Raw genomic sequence first — 11,797 nt, 5'->3', positions numbered from 1 at the left:
AAACATAGCTTACGAATGAATTTTTGACTCTGTCACTCACCTACAAAACACAGACACCTCTCTTTTCTCTGGGAGCCCCTCCAGACATCCTTTTTATTGTGAATTCATGATGATTTGTGCTCACGATGGTATCGGGGCAGTTAGGAACAATCCTCCTTCCAATACGCTTTGCACCTGCAGAAGTTTTGGGGCAGGCATTTGTTTATTTATCATACTACTGAAATATAAGCATTTCTCAGCAATATTTAAAAAAAAGCCATTCAGAGAACAAAACTCCTCTTAAACCTTAAGCTAAACCTTAAAATGCCTGCTGGAATAAGAAAGTACAGTGGTACCTCAGGTTACAGACACTTCAGGTTACAGAGGCTTCAGGTAACAGACACTTCAGGTTACAGACGCTTCAGGTTACAGACTGCTAATTCAGAAATAGTACCTCAGGTTAAGAACTTTGCTTCAGGATGAGAACAGAAATCGTGCTCTGGCGGCGCGGCAACAGCGGGAGTCCCCATTAGCTAAAGCGGTTCTTCAGGTTAAGAACAGTTTCAGGTTAAGAACGGACCTCCGGAACGAATTAAGTACTTAACCTGAGGTACCACTGTATTTGCCATGTGCTTGAAGTTCAGCAAGTAGGGGGCCTGCCTAATCTCAATCGGGAAGGAGTTCCACAGGACTGGGATCAATACATTGAATGTCCAGTTTCTAGCAGTTACAAGCTGTACCTCTGAGCCAACAGCTGCAGAGATGGGAAAACTCCAGTTGTTGTCAGCCTCCAGCTCCCATCAGTCCCACCCAGCATGGCCAATGGGCAGCAGTGGAGGCTGGTACTTATGGGGAGGTGTGGCACTGCCCTACCAAGCTCTGCCTGCCTTCAGTCATTCTTCACCTGCCTCCCTCCCTTACTTGACAAGCCGAGCATGTGGCACTGGCTGTCAGCCTCCTCCTTAGTCTCAGTGTGGATGGAGACAACACCAGACTTAGCTGGCTCTGCCCATCATTGACTCTAGCTCCACCAGTCTTTTGCTCTGGCGCCACCTACTGTCAGCATCCCTGCCTTCCACCCTATCACTCCTAGTGAGTGCCAGCCTCCACTGACCTGGAGGATGTTCCCTGACCTGTAGGCGATCCAGAATGCGATGGGCCTGTGCTTTGAGCCAGCAGAGTTTTTGTGATAGCACAGCTTGAGTACCAACAATACTCTGGATTTTCCATAGGCTGGGCCGCATGCAAGATCACTGCTGGGCACACCTAACAGCCACTCAGCTGGTAGGCCTGTATCGATCGCTGATTATGCTTCTGCGTCTGCTGGAAAAGATTGATCGGGGAGCTGGCTCCTGCACTAATAGGGGCAAGCCAAGCCATTAGCAGCGGGCAGAACAAGTGCCCCATGCCAACCTATGCTTGGCCTTCTGTCCCACTGCCAGGCCTTGAGCAAGGCTTGGCCTCTGCTTCATTTTCCTGTCAGCAGCTTAATTATCATAGAAGCTGAGCGCTCCTGCCGCCTCCACCTTTTCTTTTCTCTTTTAGAGTGTCTAAGTGGAGAGTTCATTCACCAGTAACTGACACAGATGAGATGCCAGGGGTGCCAGCGATGTGACTGAGGGCAAAAGGATGGTTGCCCTCAGATGCAGTTACCGGTATCCCCAAGTGGGGTAGAGAGGGAGGAAACAAAAAACAAACTTGGGCAGCAATTCTTACAGCCATGGAGCTGCATAGTTTTTCCTGTCCTTCGCTAAATCAGTTCAGGCACCGACCCAAGCACATTGGAAATCTAGATTTGTGCTATTAAAAGGGGTTAAAGCACTCCGTTGCCCCAGTGTAACAAATCTTCTTCTTTTAATGACTTTTTGTGGTTAGGAAAATGATGGGGAAATACACTGAAAAGTGCAGAATAAATAATTGATTTATGGGAAGACATGTAAACACCCCACCCACCCACCCACAAAAATCAGGATGATTCTAGGATGATGGCTGCTCATTGTTGTATAACCTGCCAACAATTAAGATATAGTTCACATCCATACCTTACATTTAAAGCACTTAGCTTCCTGCAAATAATCCTGGGAACCACAGTTTATCTATTACAGAGCTACAATTCCTAGCACCCTTAACAAACTGCAGTTCCTAAGAATTTTTCAGGGGGAGCCCATGTACTTTAAGTACAGTGGTACCTCAGGTTACATACGCTTCAGGTTACAGACTCCGCTAACCCAGAAATAGTACCTCGGGTTAAGAACTTTGCTTCAGGATGAGAACAGAAATCGTGCAGCAGCAGCGCAGTGGCAGCAGGAGGCCCCATTAGATCATAGAATCATAGAATCATAGAGTTGGAAGAGACCACAAGGGCCATCGAGTCCAACCCCCTGCCAAGCAGGAAACACCATCAGAGCACTCCTGACATATGGTTGTCAAGCCTCTGCTTAAAGACCTCCAAAGAAGGAGACTCCACCACACTCCTTGGCAGCAAATTCCATTGTCGAACAGCTCTTACTGTCAGGAAGTTCTTCCTAATGTTTAGGTGGAATCTTCTTTCTTGTAGTTTGGAACCATTGCTCCGTGTCCGCTTCTCTGGAGCAGCAGAAAACAACCTTTCTCCCTCCTCTATGTGACATCCTTTTATATATTTGAACATGGCTATCATATCACCCCTTAACCTCCTCTTCTCCAGGCTAAACATGCCCAGCTCCCTTAGCCATTCCTCATAAGGCATCGTTTCCAGGCCTTTGACCATTTTGGTTGCCCTCCTCTGGACACGTTCCAGTTTGTCAGTGTCCTTCTTGAACTGTGGTGCCCAGAACTGGACACAGTACTCCAGGTGAGGTCTGACTAGAGCAGAATACAGTGGCACTATTACTTCCCTTGATCAAGATGCTATACTCCTATTGATGCAGCCCAGAATTGCATTGGCTTTTTTAGCTGCCGCGTCATACTGTTGGCTCATGTCAAGTTTGTGGTCAACCAAGACCTTTTCACATGTACTGCTCTCAAGCCAGGTGTCACCCATCTTGTATTTGTGCCTCTCATTTTTTTTGCCCAAGTGCAATACTTTACATTTATCCCTGTTAAAATTCATCTTGTTTGTTTTGGCCCAGTTCTCTAATCTGTCAAGGTCGTTTTGAAGTGTGATCCTGTCCTCTGGGGTGTTAGCCACCCCTCCCAGTTTGGTGTCATCTGCAAATTTGATCAGGATGCCCTTGAGTCCATCATCCAAGTCGTTGATAAAGATGTTGAATAAGACCGGGCCCAAGACAGAACCCTGTGGCACCCCACTAGTCACTCTTCTCCAGGATGAAGAGCACCCTTTGGGTTCGGTCAGTCAGCCAGTTACAAATCCACTGAGTGGTAGCATAGTCTGTTACGAAAAAGGAGCAATGCAGAAGCGAGCTCCAGATGGCTGGAATGGTAAACAGGAAGCTGATGTTATTGGACTGTACCGTGGGAACCAGGGACAGTCTATTCAGTGCACTGAGAGCCGGATGTTAGCTCAGAGTGGCACATGACCCTGTACTGGAAGTACATGGGTGGAGTTTTTTCTCTCTCTGCAGTTGTGAATCAGAGGGTACAGACGTGTTTTCTCTGTACTGCTGGAAAGACAGGAATAAAGACATGTAGATATAATTCTGTCTGTCTTATTCCCCCCCCCGGCTATGGGAGGGGGAGGAGTGGTGTGTTCTTTTCACGTTTGAAAAGGATCGCCGAAGAGACCTCCCTTGATCTTGCCGGGAGTCGCAGACAGGAGGTCACAAGGATTCAAGCCGGGCACCTGGAGGGTGGCCAAATTCCTCTGGACTAAGATGGCTCTGCTGGCTTGAAATCCGACATCTGGTAGCAGAGGTTACATCTGGTAGCAGAGCCGATGGGTTAAAGATCCATGAGAATCTGCATGAGAGGTGAGAGGTCGATGAATCGTTGCCATCCTCTGCACCTAAGGAGATAAAGAAAGCGTCTGCCTGCAGCCAGAAAGCTGAACAGACAGCTGGACACCGCAAGGCAACTGAGCGCCAAAAAGGTATGCTGCATTTCGGGCTAAGGAGAATGAACAGAAAGGTTTAATTCTCTGTTCACGAGAGAGCTGCGTTTGAGGAAAAAAAACAGCTCTGAAAGAAAGGCTTGCATACCAGGAATTCCTGTGGTGAGATAAGGATTCCCGTCTTGAGCAGGTTGCTAGGCAACGTCCGCCAGCACTTGTAAAGTTACTGAATGGCTCAAAAGAGCCTGGGAAGTGTTTTGAATTCTGCGCAGCATGTGCAAGGTTTTTGAATACAGCCCAAAGGTTTGCCTGCCAGTGAAGCAGTAAACAGCCCAGAAGAGACTTTTGGATTTTACTGGCTTGAAAGTGAAAGCTGGCTTGAGATTGAGTGCAAAGACTTGGGTTCAGCATGGATGCCAGGAAGGGGGGAGCGTTACTTTGTCCACCTCCCCTGAATGCCGTGGTTCTGGATGAACACAGCCGGCATGCTGCACTGGAAGTAAAGTACAGGGGGAGGGAGGAACGGAGTTCTAATTCCCCCACCGATGAGGCTACTGGGAAGGATGCTCTAGCTTTGAACGCTGTCCGATGTTACAGTTGTGGACAGGCTGGGCATCTTCAGCGGAACTGTAAGAAGCCACGTCAGCCAAAAGGAGCGAAGAGCCGCTCAGCAAAGCCTGAGGCGTCAGGCAAAGGTCATACCAAGACTTCGGTGAGACCTGGAAAGGCTTTGATGGCGAAAGGAACCACGCCAGATGTTGGGAACGCGTTTGTAATTGACACTGGATGTACTTTTCATATGTCCCCACACAGAGAACTCTTTTCAACGTTTAAGAAGCAAAGCTTCGCTGTGAAACAGGCCAACGGTCAGGAGCTGGAAGCGACCGGCGTAGGGACTGTCTATCTTAAGAGTCTGAACTTGACTGTAAACAATGTTTACTTGGTTCCTGAATTGAAGTTCAATCTGCTGAGTGTTTCGCAGATTGCAAAGAAAGGACTGAGATTGTCCTACGATGCTGAGAGCTGCAAGATCTACAAAGATGGAGAGTTATTTCTTTCGGCCAGAGAGAAGGATGGACTATATTTGTTGACTTTTGCACAAAGTGATTACATGGAATGTAATTCATCTGTGTCTAACCTAGTTTCTCTTGCAGGTGTGAGCAAGAAGAAGACCGGGGTCAACAGAGCATTTCAGCGGGTGTATGCTGATGTGATTGGTCCTCTAGAACCATCTAGAGGCAATGCAAGATATTATCTTGTGTGTGTGGATCATTTCTCTAACTATGTCTGGGTTTATGTGTTGAGAAAGCCACAGGAAGCCTTAGAAAGGTTTCAGGAGTTTTGTGACACGGTTAAGAGTATGCATGATGCTAACATTGATTGTCTATTCACAGATGAGAAGCAGATTTTTCTTTTACAGGATTTCCAGAGGTTCCTGCAGAAGAAGGGGATAAGACACAAGATTGCTGTTTCAGCGGAAGCGTGGAACAGGGGTGTCTGTGTACGGGTGAACAGAGAATTGCAAAAGGGGATGGAAGCGCAATTGCTTAGTTCACATCTGCCACATGAGTACTGGGCCGAGTCTCTGATGTCGTATTGTTATACGAAAGTGAGAAAGGTTTCAAAAGAGTTGGGAAGTTCTCCTTTTGAGAAACTGTTCCATAGAAAACCTTCTGTTGCCCATTTCAAGGTTTTTGGGTCTCATGTGCGGACAGAAGCTCCAGGTGGAGTAAAGAATGCCAGAGGCATTTTTGTGGGGTATGAAAAGGGTCTCTACAGAGTAATTTTGTCTGAATCTGGTCAGGTGATTCTCACAAAATTTCTAGAGAGTGCTCCTGAACAGGAGAGAGTGATAGTACACACGTTTCCCACTGAGGACGATTCAGATGATGATGATTTTACTGATTACAGTGGTACTGAGAGTGATGACACTGATAGCTCGAAGAGCTCAGTTGTCACAGTCATTGAGAGGAAGTCTCACACAATGGATAGGCCTTCACAACTGAAGGATGAACCACTGTTTACCATTGGAACTGGTTCTCCAAAGAGTCCTGAGACTGGACCAGTGAGCAGAGAGGATCAGCACCTCATACGTAGGTCTGAGAGAGTTACAAAGGGTCAACCACCCAAGAGGTACTCAAAAGAGTTTGCTAATTTAGCTGTTGCATGTGTTGCTGTTGTAAACAACCGAGGACAGGTTGGAGCTGTGTCTAAGTCAGAGACAAAGACACAACAGAGAGTTGCTAGCCAAGGTAATGCAGATGCACTCATTCCTTGGAAACCAGACAACCAGAGAGGTACACTGGGGAAACCAGTGGCGGGGAGTTCCAAGGGTGGAACTGAAACAACAGGGGAGTGTTATGTGTATAACAACTGTTTGTTTTCTTCTCTGGATCACGCTTTGCTTGCTGCAACACGCATTGATTCTTTTGGGGGAGGATGTTACGAAAAAGGAGCAATGCAGAAGCGAGCTCCAGATGGCTGGAATGGTAAACAGGAAGCTGATGTTATTGGATTGTACCGTGGGAACCAGGGACAGTCTATTCAGTGCACTGAGAGCCGGATGTTAGCTCAGAGTGGCACATGACCCTGTACTGGAAGTACATGGGTGGAGTTTTTTCTCTCTCTGCAGTTGTGAATCAGAGGGTACAGACGTGTTTTCTCTGTACTGCTGGAAAGACAGGAATAAAGACATGTAGATATAATTCTGTCTGTCTTATTCCCCCCCCTGACTATGGGAGGGGGAGGAGTGGTGTGTTCTTTTCACGTTTGAAAAGGATCGCCGAAGAGACCTCCCTTGATCTTGCCGGGAGTCGCAGACAGGAGGTCACAAGGATTCAAGCCGGGCACCTGGAGGGTGGCCAAATTCCTCTGGACTAAGATGGCTCTGCTGGCTTGAAATCCGACATAGTCAAGACCGCATTTTACCAGCTTCTTTACAAGAATATCATGGGGCACCTTGTCAAATGCCTTGCTGAAATCAAGGTAGGCTACATCCACTGCGTTCCCTTCATCTACCAGGCTTGTAATTCTGTCAAAAAACGAGATCAGGTTCGTCTGACATGACTTATTTTTCAGAAATCCATGCTGACTATTGGTGATCACAGCATTCCTTTCTAGGTGCTCACAGTCTGTTTGCTTAATGATCTGCTCCAGAATCTTCCCTGGTATTGATGTCAGACTGACTGGGCGGTAATTATTTGGGTCCTCTCTTTTCCCCTTTTTGAAAATAGGGACAACATTTGCCCTCCTCCAGTCTGCCGGGACTTCGCCTGTTGTCCAGGAATTCTCAAAGATGACTGCCAGTGCTTCTGAGATCACATCTGCCAGTTCTTTTAATACTCTTGGATGCAGTTCATCTGGCCCTGGAGACTTGAATACATCTAAACTAGCCAAGTATTCTTGTACTATCTCCTTAGTTATTCTGGGCTGTGTTTCCTCTGCTGAATCATTTGCTCCAAATTCTTCAGGTCGGGCATTGTTTTCTTTATCAGAGAAGACTGAGGCAAAGAAGGCATTGAGGAGTTCAGCCCTTTCTGTGTCCCCTGTTTGCATTTCACCATCTTCTCCTCTGAGTGACCCCACTGTTTCTTTGTTCTTCCTTTTGCTACGAACATACCCATAAAAGCCTTTTTTGTTGCTTTTAACCCCTCTAGCAAGCCTGAGTTCATTCTGTGCTTTAGCTTTTCTGACTTTGTGTCTACACGTGCTGGCTATTTGTTTGAATTCCTCTTTGGTGGTTTCCCCCCTTTTCCATTTTTTGTACACATCCTTTTTTAATCTTAACTCAGTTAAAAGTTCTTTAGATAGCCACCCTGGCTTCTTTAGGCACCTTCCATGTTTCCGTCTCATTGGTATTGCCTGAAGTTGTACTTTTACTATCTCCCTCTTAACAAACTCCCAGCCATCATGAACTCCCTTTCCTTTTAGTATTACTGTCCATGGGATCTCACCCAGCACTTCCCTAAGTTTTATGAAGTCGGCTTTCTTAAAGTCAAGAAATTGAGTCCTAGTATGCTTGGCTGTTCCTTTCCGCTGTATAGTAAACTTCAGAAGAGCATGATCACTCGCGCCTAATGATCCTTCCACTTCTACCCCACTAACCAGGTCATCAACATTGGTTAGGACCAGATCTAAAATGGCTGTTCCTCTTGTTGCTTCTCCCACTTTCTGGACAACGAAGTTGTCTGCAAGGCCAGTGAGGAATCTGTTTGACCTTATGCTCTTGGCTGAGTTTGACATCCAACAAATATCCGGGTATTTGAAGTCCCCCATTACTACTATCTCCCTTCCTTTTGCATGCTTGGCCATCTGTTTCAGGAAGGCATCATCTATGTCCTCCGTTTGGCTTGGGGATCTATAGTAAACTCCCACAATGAGGTCACTGTTATTCTTCTCTCCCTTAATTTTGACCCAAATGCTCTCACTTTGGCTTTGAGGTTCTAAATCTTGGATCTCTTCACAGGTATACACATCCCTGACATATAACGCCACTCCTCCTCCTTTCTTGTCTGGTCTGTTTCTCTGAAATAGATTGTATCCCTCCATTATTACATTCCAATCGTGGGACTTATCCCACCAGGTTTCAGTGATGCCTATTATGTCATATTTAGTTTGCTGTACCAAGAGCTCAAGCTCATCTTGTTTATTTCCCATGCTTTGCGCATTAGTGTACAGACATTGAAGTCCATTAATCATTCCCCTGTGTCTCTTATTTAAGGATTTTTTCCTCCCACCACTAGGTCTGCGTGCTGTTTGCTCCATTTGGTCTATGACATTTGGATGATCATCTTCATCAATTGATAGACTCCTACCTTCAGGAGCACTGTCTCCCTCCCTCACATTAGTCAGTTTAAAGCCCTCCTGATGAGGTTTCTGAGATTTTTGGCAAAAACATTCCTCCCAACCGTTGTGAGGTGCAGCCCATCGCTTGCCAGAAGTCCATCTTCAAGAAACTGCAGTCCGTGATCTAAGAATCCAAACCGTTCCTGTTTACACCATTTGCGAAGCCAGCTGTTCACTTCCACTATTTTTCCCTCTCTCCCTGGGCCACGTCGTTCAACTGGGAGGACAGATGAGATGACAATTTGTGCCTTTAATTGCTTCAATTTCCTGCCCAGAGCCTCGTAGTCTCTTTTGATCTTCTGGAGGCTATTGCTTGCAGTGTCATTGGTTCCCACATGAACCAAGAGGAAGGGGTATTTGTCAGTGGGTTTTATGATTCCTTGCAGTCGTTCAGTTACATCTTGGATCTTAGCCCCGGGGAGACAGCACACTTCCCGAGACATCTTGTCAGGCCCACAGATCACTGCTTCTGTTCCCCTCAGTAGGGAATCCCCTATCACCACTACACGCCTCCTCTTAGGTTTGGTCGGGGTTCTTCCGTGAGCTGTCCATTCCAAGGTCGCCTGCACATTCCCTGAGGACTGACTTTGCTGCTCGTCTTCATATACCTGATCGACTGTAATGAGGGAGAGATCCTCAAATGGAGTCTGCTCTTTGTCTTCCATGCTAGGGGAGAGGACCTCAAAGCGATTGTGTATTTCTAAACAATCAGAGCGAACCCTGGGCCTCCTACGTCTTTGAGTCACGTTTCTCCATATATCTGGCTCCTGTGTTGGTGAACTAGCCTCCTTCTCAGGGGAGTCTCCTGTCTCCTCCTTGGTGGAGACGGTGTGCTCTGTTGCTTCCAAGAAGAGCTCCAGCTCTCTAATTCTTTGGAGCGTAGCTACATTTTCCTCTAGTTGCTGGACTTTGTCTTCTAAGAGGGCAATCAACATGCAATTGCTGCAGGTAAAGCTGCCTGCAACCTTTGGCAAGATGGCAAACATTGCGCAGGAACCGCAGGCGACTGCAGCTGTTCCCTCACCCTCCATCTTGAGAACATGTCGTTGGGGGTGGCTACAGCGGTCCTCCATCATAAGAAGCGTGAAGACAGGACAAATAACTCCCCCCCCAAAAAAACCTAGGTCTCCCCCAACAAACGTTTGAGGCTAGCTCCCCTAAATCTAAAAGATGGATCAAACGCGCGCGCCGCTGCCCTGCAAGCTCTGATAAGCTCCTCCCACAGCTAATCACCTGCCTCAACAGAAACCCTGCCCCCTCTCACCTTTGCACAGGGAGAGCAGCTAATCAGCCACAAAGAAACACACACACCAGAAAACCCTTTTTGCTCCTTCTTCAGCTGCTGCCCTGCAAGCTCTGATAAGCTCCTCCCACAGCTAATCACCGGCCTCAACAGAAACCCCAGATAAAGTGGTGCTTCAGGTTAAGAACAGTTTCAGGTTAAGAACGAACCTCTGGAATGAATTAAGTACTTAAACCGAGGTACCACTGTATATGGTGTTGCTGCAATCAAAATCTAACCTCTGCATGAGCTTTGTGCAAGTGAATCAGGATGAGTGCTCAACAGACAGGTCTGGCCAGAGGAGCCCTGCATTATTTCCAATTATGGACAGCTCTCTGGCATCTCCTGGCACAGATGTGTCCCATCACCTGTTCCCTGATTGCTTTCTTAGCTAGAGATGCCAGGCATCAAACCTGGGAGCTTCTGCTTGCAAAGCCTGTTCTCTGTCGCTGAGCTACAGTTCTCCTCACCACCAACAGAGAGCACCACTGGGACTCTCCTGGACTGAATGAGCTGGTTAGGAAGAAAGCTGAGGGGTAAAGTTGAAAGTCCTCTGAGCCATGTGACCTCCCTCAACCCTCTGGGCTAGCAGCACCTGTCCAGGAACTATGTGCCGTAGGGCTGGCCAGTTTTCCCACACCAGATCACCACACGCCCACTGGGGCTTTCCAGGTTCACAATGATACCCCTGCACACACTTTTTTTTGCAGGCTCAGGCAACAAAATTCTAGCAATTTTATTATTATTTTAATGTATTTGTATCTCACTTTTCTCCCATGTTGGGATTCAAGGCAGCTTAAAAGCAACATTGCAAAATTCCAGATAATAGAAACAAACTATGGTTGTTGTTGGCATCTGTCTGCCTTGGGAGACAATGGAGTGCACCTCCGTGGGTGAAGTTAAATCACTGCATTAGCAGCACTGAAGTGACTTCCCTGGGGCACAAGACTGGGCAGTGTATCTGGAGGTCCTGGGCTGCCCAGACGACAAGACTCTCCTCTCGGCCTCACTGATGTGGTCCAAAGGAAGGCAGAACAATATGTTTGGCACCAGCTTGGTTGCAGGAATTGCCGAAAGGAGCCTCTCCTGGTCTGCCCCACAGAGGACCTTAAGGTCCATGAATAACCATAGTTTAGAGGTCCCGGGCCCTAAGGAAGTCAGACTATCCTCCACCAGGGCCAGGGCCTTTTCAGTGATGGCTCCGACCTGGTGGAATGCTCTGTCCCAAGAGACTAGGGCCCTTCAGGATTTAACCTCCTTCCGTCAGGCCTGTAAGGCCTTTCATTTGAATTCAGCCTCATCTTTTATTTCCCTTCTTTTTCCTCCCCCTCCCCTTTTATGAAGATTACCCACTCTAAGACCCCACATCTAATTCTCCCCTGGCCTCTTCACTGGCCCAAGTAGGACTAATTCAGCCAGCTAGCCCTGGTGATTATCTAATGCTTATTAGATGGATTTCCCCCAAATTGATTTCTGAACTTTGAATTTTATTGTTATTTATGTTTTTATACTGTATTTTATGTTGCTTTTACAATTAAGTGTTTTAAATTTGTTGCTAGCTGCCCTGAGCCTGGTTTTTTGAACCGGGAAGGGCGGGGAATAATTAAAAATTTATTATTATTATCATACAAGACGCCATCCAACTGCCTTAGGGACTCCACTCCTTAGTCTTTTCTTCTCCCTAAGATATCCCGCAAGGCAGT

General features: G+C 47.0%; 1 protein-coding gene across 1 annotated transcript in view; it reads left to right on the top strand.

Annotated features, from left to right (window-relative positions):
* KCNK4 (potassium two pore domain channel subfamily K member 4) overlaps positions 1–2,821 on the top strand; it is a 66,526-nt gene extending 63,705 nt beyond the window's left edge. Inside the window, exon 8 of the transcript XR_008327927.1 lies at positions 2,300–2,821. The gene's annotated coding sequence lies outside the window, so the exon portion shown is untranslated. The remainder of the gene's footprint in view (positions 1–2,299) is intronic.
* The last annotated feature ends 8,976 nt before the right edge of the window (positions 2,822–11,797 follow it).

The sequence above is a fragment of the Podarcis raffonei genome, chromosome 16 (genome assembly GCF_027172205.1).
Source record: "Podarcis raffonei isolate rPodRaf1 chromosome 16, rPodRaf1.pri, whole genome shotgun sequence".
NCBI classification, from domain to species: domain Eukaryota; kingdom Metazoa; phylum Chordata; class Lepidosauria; order Squamata; family Lacertidae; genus Podarcis; species Podarcis raffonei.
This window is presented reverse-complemented; position numbering and strand designations above follow the sequence as displayed.